This window comes from Coregonus clupeaformis, chromosome 10, assembly GCF_020615455.1.
Source record: "Coregonus clupeaformis isolate EN_2021a chromosome 10, ASM2061545v1, whole genome shotgun sequence".
Classification (NCBI taxonomy): Eukaryota; Metazoa; Chordata; class Actinopteri; order Salmoniformes; family Salmonidae; genus Coregonus; species Coregonus clupeaformis.
In genome coordinates, this window is record NC_059201.1 from 58561401 (window position 1) to 58574179 (window position 12779).

The 12779-nt window shown below is 43.9% G+C and overlaps 1 protein-coding gene across 15 annotated transcripts in view; it reads left to right on the forward strand.

Annotated features, from left to right (window-relative positions):
- Positions 1 to 12779, forward strand: part of ptprt (protein tyrosine phosphatase receptor type T) — a 449458-nt gene that overhangs the window by 33347 nt on the left and 403332 nt on the right. The window lies entirely within an intron of this gene.

Here is a 12779-nt window from a genome sequence, read left to right on the forward strand (position 1 = left end):
ATGGTTAAATACTATAGTATTTACTGTAGTGTTTTGCGGACTTTACTGTAGCATTCACTAAAGTCCGCAGAAACACTACAGTGAATACTGTAGTATTTTCTGTTGTTTTGCGGACATGACTGTAGTATACGGTAGTATTTACAGTTTACTATAGTATAAATACAGTAGTAAGAAAAAATGGTACTATATACTATAGTAATTAATGTAGTGTTTTTGCAGACTGTAGTTTATTGTAGTATTTAATGTAGGGTTTTTGTGGACTGTAGTATACTTTTTTTTTGCCAGCCATTATTGTAGTGTTTTTGTTTTTCTTATCTTTGACATAGGGAAAGGGAAAGTGGGACACCTAGTCAGTTGTACTACATAGCAGTGGAGGCTTTGTCCTTGAGGAAACCTACTGGACAAAATACTCAAAGAGCACATTTTCCATAACCTGTAGATTGGTAGGACTGAGGTCTGAATGGACAGTTCACGTATGGGTGGCACAAATTGGGATATGGGGGAGGGGAATGGGTATATGCAAATGAAATACTGTAGTGTTTTTGTGGTCTGTAGTATACTATAGTATTCTACAGCATTCTATTGTAAGCACTACACATGATTGAGGTATACTACAGTGTGTAGTATAGCTTAATGCAGAATTATATTCTATAGTAAACAGTTGTATATTTAACTGTGGGCACATACACACGGATGCAGGCAAACACTCACAGCCCACCCCGTCAGTCTCCACATGCCTCTCTCTCGCTCCCCTCTGATCAGCTCAGCCTTCAAAGTGGCTGCCACCTCTCCTCGGCTGAGCCTAATAGGGTATGAATGAGCTGCAACCCAGTGCAGAATGAGGCACGTGCAGCACAGCCCTGACAGATATCACCATCATCATCCCCATCACCATGATCATCAGCATAACGCTACTGCCAATCAGTCATCAACATCCCACCCGTTGAAAGAGAGAGAGAGAAAGAGAGAGAGAGAGAACAGCTCTCCACTGCCACCTCACCTAATCTAAACCCCGCTCGTCTGCCTCAAGGAATTGATTTTAATCCCACAAGCCTGTCAGTTTGAAATGGGATGCGTTTGCATGGTGGATAAGTAACAGCTGTGTATGGTCAGCCTACAATCAGGAAGACCAGTCCAAAAGTAAATCAGTCTATTGAAAGCCTAAATAATATAATAGAGCAGTTATTCTAGCTAGACCCATTCACTCAGCTTCTGTAGAGAAGCCCACATGAAAAAATACTACAGTTTACTATAGAATACTACAGTACTTACTATAGAATTCTGCAGTAAACTGTAGTATAATGTAGAATACTATACTACACATGTTAGTATCCCTCGTCATGTGTAGTGCTTACTATATAATGTTGTAGTATACTGTAGAATACTATAGTAAAAAAAGTGTGATTTGGATAAGAGCGTCTGCTAAATGACTAAAATGTCAAATGTAAAGTATTGTCCACAAAAAAATAGTGCAGTAAATACTACAGTAATGTCCGCAAAAACACTACAGTTTAAAAAAAAACTATAGTATTCTACAGTGTTACATTTTCATATAACCTGCCCATTGCCCTCCCCCATATCCCAATTTGTGCCACCCATAAATGAGAAACCTACATGCCAAGTATAGACCATATATAGTGTTCCCTAAAGGTTATAGAAAATAGCAGATGCACTGAGATAACCGCTCAATTGGCTCTTTTAGTATTTCTCCAGTAGGTTTCCTCAAGGAGAAAGCTCCCCTTCAATGTAAAAAATTATAAAGCAAAAACACTACAGTAAATACTACAGTCCGCAAAAACACTACAGTAAATACTACTGTCCACAAAAACACTACAGTAATACTTCAGTATACTACAGTAATCACTGTCGTTTTTTTCAGATTTTAGTCCGCAAAAACACTACAGTAAATACGACAGTAAAGTCTGCAAAAACACTACATGCCAAACTATTGTATACTATAGTATTTTTCAGGTGGGAGGATTGCATCAGATATTAGGGCACAAAACAAAAACAGAACAGTAGTCAGACTCACACCACAGGTGGGCCTGTATAACGCGCATGGCAATCAACTTCCGAACATTGATTTCTCCTCTTCACCTGAGATGACAGACTTTTGAGTGTTTGTTCTTGTCACGATCGAGGTAAGGAGTAGACCAAGGCGCAGCGTGATGAACAAACATACTTTAACTAGTTAAAGCATCAAAATACAAAACAAAACACGACTCGTGACGTCCACGGTATCAATGACCGAACACGGAACAAAAACCCACAACCACAAAGGGAAAACATACAGTTAAATATGGCTCCCAATCAGAGACAACCAGCCAACAGCTGACACTCGTTGCCTCTGATTGGGAGTCACTCAGGCAAACATAGAATACAACAAACTAGAATGAACACCAACACAGAAATACACACATAGAAATGAACACACCCTGGCTCAACATAATGAGTCCCAGAGCCAGGGTGTGACAGTACCCCTAAAGGCGCGGACTGCGACCGCGCCTCAACTAAACAAACCAGGGAGGGCTGGGCGGGCATACCTCCTCGGCGGCGGTTCTGGCTCCGGCCTTGACCACCACCCTCCAATACACCCCCCCATAGTGCCCCTGGTCCAGTCTGGCCCCCGCCGGCTGGAGCAGGACTGAACTTAACAGGAGCGATCCTTACCAGGCTGTCGACTCGCACCCCTGGCTTGGTGCGTGGAGGAGGAATGGGCCTTACCAGGCTGACGACGCGCACCCCTGGCTTGGTGCGTGGAGGAGGAACGGGCCTTACCAGGCTGACGACTCGCACCCCTGGCTTGGTGCGTGGAGAAGGAACGGGCCTTACCAGGCTGACTTCTCGCACCCCTGGCTTAGTGCGAGTGGCAGGAACAGGCCGGACCGGGCTGGCGACGCGCACCGTAGGTTTGGTGCGAGTGGCAGGAACAGGCCGGGTCGGGCTGGCGACGCGCACCGTAGACTTGGTGCGGGTGGCAGGAACAGGCCGGACCGGGCTGGCGACGCGCACCGTAGGTTTGGTGCGAGTGGCAGGAACAGGCCGGGTCGGGCTGGCGACGCGCACCGTAGACTTGGTGCGGGTGGCAGGAACATGCCGGGTCGGGCTGGCGACGCGCACCGTAGACTTGGTGCGGGTGGCAGGAACAGGCCGGACCGGGCTGGCGACCGCGCACCGTAGGTTTGGTGCGAGTGGCAGGAACAGGCCGGGTCGGGCTGGCGACGCGCACCGTAGACTTGGTGCGGGTGGCAGGAACAGGCCGGACCGGGCTGGCGACGCGCACCGTAGGTTTGGTGCGAGTGGCAGGAACAGGCCGGGTCGGGCTGGCGACGCACACCGTAGGCTTGGTGCGTGGAGCAGGAACAGGCCGGGCTGGGCTGTCGACGCACACCGTAGGCTTGGTGCGTGGAGCAGGGACAGGCCGGACTGGGCTGGCGACGCACACCGTAGGCTTGGTGCGTGGAGCAGAGACAGGCCGGGCTGGGCTGGCGACGCACACCGTAGGCTTGGTGCGTGGAGCAGGGACAGGCCGAACCGGGCTGTGGAGACGGATAGGAGGCCTGGAGTGAAGAGCGGCCACCACCCGTCCTGGCTGAATGCCTACCCTCACACACTCTGTGTGAGGCATCCGCACAGGACGTACAGGGCGGTGAACCCCTGGCCTGGTGGCCTTCTGGATCCGCCCCCTTTTCTCCTCCGTCAGCCCCGTCGTCCATGCCGTGTGCCCCCCCCTAAAACATTTCTGGGGTTGCCTCACGACCGTCCGACGACGACCCTGATCACGCCGTTGCTCCTCTCTCCGTCGCCTCTCCACTGTCTCACTCCATGGCCGCCGATCCATCCCGGCCAGGATTTCCCCCCAAGTCCAGGACCCTTTACCGTTCAATATCTCCTCCCATGTCCAGGCTGCCTGCTCCTGGACACGCTGCTCCTCTTTCGCCAGGGCCTTTCCCGGCGCTTCCTCCCATGTCCACCCCAAGGGCTGCCCCTGGACACGCTGCTTGGTCGTTGCATGGTGGGTTTTTCTGTCACGATCGAGGTAAGGAGTAGACCAAGGCGCAGCGTGATGAACAAACATACTTTAACTAGTTAAAGCATCAAAATACAAAACAAAACACGACTCGTGACGTCCACGGTATCAATGACCGAACACGGAACAAAAACCCACAACCACAAAGGGAAAACATACAGTTAAATATGGCTCCCAATCAGAGACAACCAGCCAACAGCTGACACTCGTTGCCTCTGATTGGGAGTCACTCAGGCAAACATAGAATACAACAAACTAGAATGAACACCAACACAGAAATACACACATAGAAATGAACACACCCTGGCTCAACATAATAATAATAATAATAATAATAATAATAATAATAATAATAATAATATGCCATTTAGCAGACGCTTTTATCCAAAGCGACTTACAGTCGTGCGTGTATACATTTTTGTGTATGGGTGGTCCCGGGGATCGAACCCACTACCTTGGCGTTATCTGGCAGGTGATTAATCAACACTTTTGCTGTTACAAACATGCTATGTTGGCACAGCCTGGCAAAGTAGCACTGTGCTAAATCACATATTTAGAACCAGGGCCTTAACTCATTTACTGCATTTCTATACAGTTAAACAACTTTCAAATGCTATTTGGAGAACAGCAAAACAAGCAAAGATGAACCCAACCTTGGCTGCTGTAGGTTCATTTACCTCAGTCGATCTACAAACACATAGCCTATTAGCTATACAATTGTAATGCTATACCCCTGAAAGGGGGGAAATATGAGAAATGATTCACACTAACATGTAGCATCAGCGACTGTTCAGTCAGATGTAATGATCAATTGCATAAAATCATAAACTGTTTACATAGGTATCTCTTTTCTGAAATTACATAGCGTTCACATTTGTATTCCTAGACATTACTAATCAAGTGGTTAAAAAGAAAGGTCGGTAATGGGTAAACTATGAACGTATGGCATCTCTAGAACTGTATTGTTTGCATTTTCATTGCATTTTTAATGTAGGTCTATAGGGAAGATGAAACATCTTCTTTTTTTATGTTCCTAACTTGTTTGATAAGATTCTTTTCTCCCCACATGGGGCCCGACCACCAGGTTTGGGAACCACGGTACTAACCTCTCTCTAATTGCTTCTTCTCTCTCTGTCTCCTCTGCTTCCTCCTGCATGCATTACCAACAAGATCATTGCAGCCTGCCTCAGCCTCACCCCTGAGGGCCACATCACTATTTGTCACAGTAGCCTACTCACTGTAAAGCAAAGTTATTATGAGAACTTAGTATAACACATGCTAGTAGCCTATTTTTGCTCCTACTGAGGTAGGTGCCGTTTAACATTAGCTTCTTACTTAGTCCTTCTAGCTGGCTTAGTAATACTAGCCACAGCCCTTCAACGCTAATGCAATAGAAGTCTATAAGTGACTATTTACCAGTTGTACACTCATTCTCAGAGTCGTTTTTTGTTTGTTTAAAATGGCCTTTTGTCCAGCATCTCGCAAACACACTGTCAGCAGCGTTGCTAGTTGCCTACTTGTGCCAAATCTGAGCTGGGCTAGTTCGTTTCCCGTCGCAGGCCCTTGGCTTGTGCTGCTAAAAAGGCAAATCCGGGAAGCAAATCCAGGGAACGCAGATGAACATAACAAACAAACCACTGTTCATGATTCCACTCATTCGCAAAGAGGCAGGCACAATTAGAATTCATTCAGATCAAGAATATAAGCATTCTGAGCTTTGATAAACGCTGGGAGCAATATTTAGAAGTAGAAATTATTTTCTTTAGTGTGTACAAAATACACTACATTACCAAAAGTATGTGGGCACCTGCTCGTCGAACATCTCATTCCAAAATCATGGACATTAATATGGAGTTGGTCCCCCCTTTGCTGCAATAACAGCCTCCACTCTTCTGAGAAGGCTTTCCACTAGATATTGGAACAGTGCTGTGGGGACTTGCTTCCATTCAGCCACGAGCAATAGTGAGGTCGGGCACTGATGTTCGGCGATTAGGCCTGGCTCGCAGTCGGCGTTCCAATTCATCCCAAAGGTATTCGATGGGGTTGAGGTCAGGGCTCTGTGCAGGCCAGTCAAGTTCTTCCACACCGATCTCGACAAACCATTTCTGTATGGACCTCGCTTTGTGCATGGGGGCATTGTCATGCTGAAACAGGAAAGGGCCTTCCCCAAACTGTTGCCACAAAGTTGGAAGCACAGCACTCGGCGGTCCCGTTCTGTGAGCTTGTGTGGCCTACCACTTCGTGGCTGAGCCGTTGTTGCTCCCAGACGTTTCCACATCACAATAACAGCACTTACAGTTGACCGGGGCAGCTCTAGCAGGGCAGAAATGTGAGGAACTGACTTGTTGGAAAGGTGGCATTCTATGACTGCGCCACATTGAAAATCACTTTGCTCTTCAGTAAGGCCATTCTACTGCCAATGTTTGTCTAGGGAGATTGCATGGCTGTGTGCTCGATTTTATACACCGGTCAGCAACGGGTGTAGTTTACTATAACACAGTAACAAACACTTTGATCTCTGAATAGCCTGTCATCAGTTGATTTAACATTACAGATCAAAAGTTAGTCAGATTAGTCATTCAAAGGATTCAGTATTGCTTGGAACTGATTCCATAACTGTAGGGCAAAACATTTGCATCAAATGTGTGTAGCTGATGTACTGTATGCAGCCTACTTTCAGGCATCTGTTGTAACAGCTAATTTTTTTTTCCTTCGCCTCATTTCACATCATTGCCACATTGTCACCTGCCTCCCTTAACTTCACCGCGCAATAGCGTTGCTCTTTTTTTTTTTTTTTTTTTTGTGTCATTTTGCAGACGCTCTTATCCAGAGCGACTTACAGGAGCAATTAGGGTTAAGTGCCTTGCTCAAGGGCACATCGACAGATTTTTCACCTAGTCGGCTCGGGGATTAGAACCAGCGACATTTCGGTTACTGGCACAACGCTCTTAATAGCCAATAACCCGCTTAACGAGCACATAATTGTGTGTGTCGCTACGCTAATAGCTCTTTTAGCTACTCCCAAACAGACATTAGCCCCACAACAGAGACCCTAGCCAGCTAACGCGCTGAAGTGAATCTCTGAACAGACAGGGGGCTTCCAAACAAAATGTCTCCTGCTGAAAGAATAGGCAGAGGCCGCATGCAAAGCATATGCAAAGGAACTCCATTATTTAGAGGAAGCCAACCTGAACACGGTGTCAATATTTCTGTGTTGTTGTGAATGCAAGTGTCTTAATGGAGGATGATTGTATTTAAGAGAGATGTCGTTTTTATTGGGTGCCCTCTCAGACAGAGGAACGTGTCGCCAGGGCTGGATAATGAATTGTTTGCTTGGCGATACCAGGCTTAACGCTGACAGCTCAAGTGTTTGTTTACACACTCAGACTTAATTAATTTGTCTTTCTGTCAAATAAACCTTGACTTAACCTTAATCAACATGAATATATTCAAAGAAGTGTCATGTAGAACCTGTTTTTGCCGCCAAAGCTGAGCTGCACTCTCCCGTTTTACTACCTCATCATTCGGCTCTAAAAAACAATTAGTTCATGGGTTTATCTCGCTGACTGCATAATTGAGCCTTAGTCGGCCAGCCGCAAACTCAGTCTGAATGTCATCCTGAATAATGTTTGTTTATCAGTCGCTTTTGCGACTTTAATGTTTTCAAATAACCCCATTTCAACATGACCTTTCTACAGCAATACGGCGTAATGGCAGAAAAGGACGTTCAGTGAAATCTGGGTGCTTTTAATTGTGCCTGTTTCCCAATCCTAGTAGTGGTCTTTGTGAGACATTAAAATACATGAAGTGATTCAATTTAGCCGAATTTTATTTTTGTGGAGCAGCTCACCTAACTATTTCCTTAGAGGAGTGGAGCGCCAGGGTCTTGTAAAAATTATAGCGTTGCACTCTGGATGTGATTCAGGTAGCAAAGATATGAAGAGACCCATTGACCTTGGTTTAGTCAGTCACCAGTTACCCTTGTGCCCATTTAGTCTTTGTTGGTATCTTGTCCACCATGTTCATGCAGCACCAACATGGGTGAAGCATGGTGGCCATTCTACTGCCAATGTTTGTCTATGGAGATTGCATGGCTGTGTGCTCGATTTTATACACCGGTCAGCAACGGGTGTAGTTAACTCATCCCATTCCCACTGTTTCACAGTTATCATGATACTGCTACAGATAACCATATTCCCAGGGGTATTGTCAGTAATAATCTTGTGACCATAAAGTTAAGTTCCACTGTTTAGTAGCTCTGTTACTGTTACCCCAAATGGACAGCCCACTGTGGTATGCTCGTCCTGTGATATTACTTCAAATACCACAAATATGGATACCCCCACTGTTTTCAAATCACGTACAGGGCTTGGGCTGTGACATATCCCCAGGGTCTGGAAGGCGGACCATATACTCCCCCTTCACAAAGGTGGTGACCTGTTTGACCTAAATAATTATCGCCCTATTTCTAAACTCTCTTGCCTAGCAATAATTCTAGAATCCTTGGTAAATAATTAGATTATTCGACACTGTGCTACACTCATTACTTATTCAGAGGCTTTCATCAATTGGCCTGGACCAGGCTGCGTGTAGCTGATTTAGAAAATGATTTAACCCTTTAGATCCCAATATAATTCTAGAATGCTACTGTAGATTACTGAGAATTTTCAAGATAAATCTCATTTTCTCACATTTCAAACAAACAGACATTGCTCAAAAACAAAGAACAAATAATAATTACAAGTTAAGTTAGTTGTAAAGAGCACATATTTTATTCCAACAGCCATTAGGCTGTATAATAGATAGTCTGTTGGTCCCTTGAGTATACAGCATATTGCACTTTCACTTTAAATGTGTAGCTGTAACACTTTGAATGAATTCTATTGTGTAGTTTCTGTGTTTTCATGTTTTATGTACCGTCTTTTTAAGCACATGACCAAATGAATTTCCACCTGGTGGGATAATAAAGTTGATATGAGTCTGAACCTCTTCTTTAATGACATGTCAATAGGAATAACACTCATTTTGTCTTCCGTTGTGTAAAGACACTCACTATCAAAAAACTATTAACTCTCAACACAACAAAAAACCCTAGAGGATTTAAAATAATCAAAAATGTGACCAGAGGACAATATTCAGAAAGTATTTCAAAACCCGAACAAAGTAGGCTATTGTATTGACAAAGATTCTTAATTCTGTAACAATGTAAAAATGCAAAGAACTATTCAGAGACTATTTCAAAATGTAGATAACCTCTCTCAGTAAGATTTAGTACAGACTAGGCCTGACACAAAATGTAGAAATAGTAACCTACTTTGACAACAATTCAGTGAATTGGATGTGGTGGAGGACAGGTTGCAGTTAAACACCAGATCTAAAAAAAAAAAAAAAAACGGACTCCTGTCATTTTGTAAAAACAACTCCAGAACCCCTGCCACTGTCACTTTAGGCCCAGACTGTGTGGTACAAGGGTGAATGTTGGGACGGGGCAGACGCACTCCATGGAAACGTAGGCTCCCTTCTAGGGTCTGCTCTCCCACTTCCCCTGCCTTGCCTTCCTCCTCCTCTCCCTCTTCCTCCTCCTCCTCCTCTGCTTACTCCTCTTTCTCTTCCTCCACATCTCCATGTTCCTCTTCCTCTCCATGTTCCTCTCCTTCCACTCTCCTCTCGCTCCACTCCCCCCCTCTTAAATTAACATCTCTATCCCTTCAATCATCTCTAACTCCTCTTCCTCCCTACCTTTTGCTGCTGAGTCCTGACTCTCCACATCACCATTCCCTTGCTTTCACTGACCTATTTTGTGTGTATGTATTGATGTGTAGGCCTTGAGCTGTTCTTGTCTATTAATGTTCTGTATTATGTAATGTTTCATGTTTTGTGTGGACCCCAGGAAGAGTGCTTTCAGGGGGGTTCTCTCTCTCTCTCTCTCTCTCTCTCTCTCTCTCTCTCTCTCTCTCTCTCTCTCTCTCTCTCTCTCTCTCTCTCTCTCTCTCTCTCTCTCTCTCTCTCTCAATTCAATTTAATTCAATTCAATTTAATTTAATTTAAGGGCTTTAATGGCATGGAAAACATATGTTAACATTGCCAAAGCATGTGAAGTAGATAATAAACAAAAGTGAAGTAAACAATAAATATTAACAGTAAACATTACACTCACAAAAGTTCCAAAAGAATAAAGACATTTCAAATATCATATTATGTGAAAATAGTTAAGGTACAAAAGGGAAGATAAATAAACATAAATATGGGTTGTATTTACTATGGTGTTTGATCTTCACTGGTTGCCCTTTTCTTGTGGCAACAGGTCACATATCTTGCTGCTGTGATGGCACACTGTGGTATTTCACCCAATAGATATGGGAAATTGGGTTTGTTTTCAAATTCTTTGTGGGTCTGTGTAATCTGAGGGAAATATTTGTCTCTAATATGGTCATACATTTGGCAGGAGGTTAGGAAGTGCAGCTCAGTTTCCACCTCATTTTGTGGGCAGTGTGCACATAGCCTGTCTTCTCTTGAGAGCCAGGTCTGCATACGGAGGCCTTTCTCAATAGCAAGGCTATGCTCACTGAGTCTGTACATAGTCAAAGCTTTCCTTAAGTTTGGGTCAGTCACAGTGGTCAGGTATTCTGCCACTGTGTACTCTCTGTTTAGGGCCAAAAAGCATTCTAGTTTGCTCAGTTTTTTTGTAAATTTTTTTCCAATGTGTCAAGTAATTATCTTTCTGTTTTCTCATGATTTGGTTGGGTCTAATTGTGTTGATATCCTGGGGCTCTGTGGGGACTTTTGTGTTTGTGAACAGAGCCCCAGGACCAGCTTGCTTAGGAGGCTCTTCTCCAGGTTCATTTCTCTGTAGGTGATGGCTTTGTTATGGAAGGTTTGGGAATCGTTTCCTTTTAGGTTGTTGTAGAATTTAACGGCTCTTTTCTGGATTTTGATAATTAGTGGGTATTGGCCTAATTCTGCTCTGCGTGCATTATTTGGTGTTTTACATTGTACATATTCTGCATGCAGAGTCTCAATTTGGTGTTTGTCCCATTTTGTGAATTCTCGGTTGGTGAGCGGACCCCAGACCTCACAACCATAAAGGGCAATGGGTTCTATAACTGAATCAAGTATTTTTAGCCAGATCCTAACTGGTATGTCACATTTGATGTTCCTTTTGATGGCATAGAAGGCCCTTCTTGCCTTGTCTCTCAGATCGTTCACAGCTTTGTGGAAGTTACCGGTGACGCTGATGTTTAGGCCGAGGTATGTATAGTTATTTGTGTGCTCTAGGGCAACGGCGTCTAGATGGAATTTGTATTTGTGGTCCTGGCAACTGGACCTTTTTTGGAACACCATTATTTTTGTCCTACTGAGATTTACTGTCAGGGCCCAGGTCTGACAGAATCTGTGCAGAAGATCTAGGTGCTGCTGTAGGCCCTCCTTGGTTGGGGACAGAAGCACCAGATCATCAGCAAACAGTAGACATTTGACTTCAGATTCTAGTAGGCTGAGGCTGGGTGCTGTAGACTGTTCTAGTGCCCTCGCCAATTTGTTGATATATATGTTGAAGAGGGTACACCCCACGGCCCTGTGGAAAGTGTGTTTTCTGCCAATTTTTACCGCACACTTGTTGTTTGTGTACATGGATTTTATAATGTTGTATGTTTTTCCCCCAACACCACTTTCCATCAATTTGTATAGCGGACCCTCATGCCAAATTGAGTCAAAAGCTTTTTTGAAATCAACAAAGCATGAGAAGACTTTGCCTTTGTTTTGGTTTGTTTGTTTGTCAATTAGGGTGTGCAGGGTGAATACGTGGTCTGTTGTACGGTAATTTGGTAAAAAGCCAATTTTACATTTGCTCAGTACATTGTTTTCACTGAGGAAATGTATGAGTTTGCTGTTAATGATAATGCAGAGGATTTTCCCAAGGTTGCTGTTGACGCATATCCCACGGTAGTTATTGGGGTCAAATGTGTCTCCCCTTTTGTGGATTGGGGTGATCAGTCCTTGGTTCCAAATATTGGGGAAGATGCCAGAGCTAAGGATGATGTTAAAGTTTAAGCATAGCCAATTGGAATTTGTGGTCTTATATTTTATAATTTCATTGAGGATACCATCAACACCACATGCCTTTTTGGGTTGTAGGGTTTGTATTTTGTCCTGTAGTTCATTCAGTGTAATTGGATAATCTAGTGGGTTCTGGGGGTCTTTAATAGTTGATTATAAGATTTTTATTTGATCATGTATATGTTTTTACCGTTTGTTCTTTGTTTTAGGCCCAAGAAAATTGGAGAAGTGGTTTACCCATACATCTCTGTTTTGGATAGATAACTCTTCGTGTTGTTGTTTGTTTAGTGTTTTCCAATTTTCCCAGAAGTGGTTAGAGTCAATGGATTCTTCAATTACATTGAGCTGATTTCTGACGTGCTGTTCCTTATTTTTCCGTAGTGTATTTCTGTATTGTTTTAGTGATTCACCATAGTGAAGGCATAGGCTCAGGTTTTCTGGGTCTCTATGTTTTTGGTTGGATAGGTTTCCCAATTTCTTTCTTAGGGTTTTGCATTCTTCATCAAACCATTTGTCATTGTTGTTAATTTTCTTCAGTTTTCTGGTTGACATTTTTTGATTTGATAGGGAAGCTGAGAGGTCAAATATACTGTTTAGGTTTTCTACTGCCAAGTTTACACCTTCACTATTACAGTGAAACGTTTTGTCCAGGAAGTTGTCTAAAAGGGATTGAATTTGTTGTTGCCTAATTGTT